Here is a 2,479-nt window from a genome sequence, read left to right as displayed (position 1 = left end):
GTAATAAAAAGTGAAATTTCAGAATTCTTAAACAAGTTCCTTCAATAGGAGAAAGTCATATACTTATAAAACAATTTCGTTTTTTACTTCAACATTCAAAGTTAACCTTAACAAATATTTCCCTATTTTTTAAGGCTGAGTAATATTCCAGTGAATGTATATACCACATTTTCTTTATCCATTCATCGCCTGATCAACACGTGGGTTATTTCCAATCTTGGTTATCATGAATAATGTTGTGATGAACATCGAATGAAAATATCTCTTCAAGACCCTGATTTCATTTGATTTCAGTTCTTTTAGAGAGATATACATGTATATATAAATATATGTGTACATATGTGTGTGTATATATGTACATATGTGTGTATACCAGTACATACCAGAAGCGAGATTGCTAGGTCATAGGTAGGTATATTTTTAATTTTTTGTGGAACCTCTACAGTGTTTTCCCAACTATTGCATATATGACATTACTGGCAACAGCGCACAAAAGTTCTTTCTTCCCCCCTCCTTGTCACTGCTTGTTATCTTTTGGGTACTTTTTTTTTTTGAAAATAGCCATTCTAACAGATATGAGGTGATATCTCATTGTAATTTTGTTTGCATTTTCTTGATATTAATGGTGTTGAACATCATTTAATATACATGCTGGCCATTTGTATGTTTCCTTAGAAAAATGTCTGTTCAAATCTTTTGTTCATTTTTAATTGGTGTATTTGTTTCTGTAGTTGTTGTTGGTTTATTGGTTTGTTTGCTTTTCTATTGAATTGTCAGAATTCCTTACATAAGTATATATATGAAATTAACCTGCTATCAGATGTATGATTTGCAAATATTTTCTCCCATTCTGTAGGTTATCTTTTCATTTACTTGATTCTTTTGCTGTGCAGAAATGTTTAGTTTGATGTAGCCTCATTTGTACATTTTTGCTTTGTTGCTTTTACTTTTGGTTATCCATAATATTATTGCCAAGACCAATGTCAAGAAGCTTTTCCTCTATGTTTTATTCTAGGTGTTTTACAATTTCAGAGCAATGTGACAAAAAAAAAAAAAAGTCCAAATCAAAAAGAAAGAAGTCAGGTTTTCTCTATCACAGATTTACAAAACTCTAAGGACTCCACCAAAACAACAACAACAATAACAACAACAACAACAACAACAACAACAAAAACCTCTGAAACTAATAAATCAGTTCAGTAAAGTAGCGAAATACAAAATCAGCTAAAAAAAAAGCTGTGTTTTATACACTAAGAAGAAAGCATCTGAAAAGAAAATCAAGAAAATCTCATTTTTTATATCATCACAAATAAAATATTTTGGAATAAACTTACCCAAGGTGAAAGACTTGTACACTGAAAGCTAAGAAACAGTGATGAAAAAAATTTAAGGAGACATAAATCAATGAAAGACATCCTGTCTTCATGGATCGAAAGAATTAATATTAGTAAAATGTCCATAGTACCCAGAGCAATCTGCAGATTCGATACTATCCTCATCAAATTCCCAATGACAATTTTTACATAAGGAAAAAATTCACATGGAACATGGAACCACAAAAGACCCCATATAGCTAAAACAGTCTTGGAATAAACAAAGCTGGAAATCACATTTTTTTTATTTCAGAGTAGATTACAAAGCTACGATAATTAAAACAGTATGGTAGTAGCATAAGGACAGAAATATAGAGCAATGGAACCAAATCGTGAGCCCAGAAAAAACTAACATATAACTAGTAGATCTTTGACAAAGGTTCCAAAAATACACAGTAAGAAAAGGAAAGTCTACTCAATAAATGGTGTTGAGAAAATGGGATATCCACAAGCCGAAAAAAAAAAAGAAGAAAAAGAAGAAAAAATTGGATCCCTACTTTACACTACACTACACACACGCGCGCGCGCACACACACACACACAATTCAAAATAGATGAGGAACTTAAATGTTAGACCTGAAACTGTACAACTCCTAGAGAAAATATAGGGGGAAAGCTTCTCAACATCTACTCTCTTAAGTTAAAAAGTAAAAGTCAAAATTTCGAGAGGAAGTTTTACAGATGTGACTTGTGTTTATTTCGCAGTTAGCGGACAACACTACATGTAAAAGGCTACATTCTGAAACCAGCTGAACCTAAAAATCAATCCCATTTAAATTCTGTCCCTTTCTCTTACCCCTTATGTACCCAGTAATTAATTACCTCACGGGCGATAGGCATTAAATGAACTCAGGTTCTGGTATACGGTCATGTTTGATAAAGGTTACATAACATTGCAATCATTTTTTAAGATGGGGAAATTTTTCTTACTTTGGAAATAACTGGAAAATAAAAGCTTGAGCTATAAGATCTGAGGAAGATGCACATAATAAACAAAGACCTTGGGAAATAAACAAAGTAAGACCATGGGAAATCTAACACAAAGCCTCTTTTTCTTTCTCTTTGTAAATGCATACTAGAAAGATAATAAATAGAGTGGGAAGAAA

This window comes from Pteropus vampyrus, unplaced genomic scaffold (assembly GCF_000151845.1).
Source record: "Pteropus vampyrus isolate Shadow unplaced genomic scaffold, Pvam_2.0 Scaffold132, whole genome shotgun sequence".
In the NCBI taxonomy this organism is placed as follows: domain Eukaryota; kingdom Metazoa; phylum Chordata; class Mammalia; order Chiroptera; family Pteropodidae; genus Pteropus; species Pteropus vampyrus.
Note: the sequence above shows the minus strand (reverse complement) of the source record.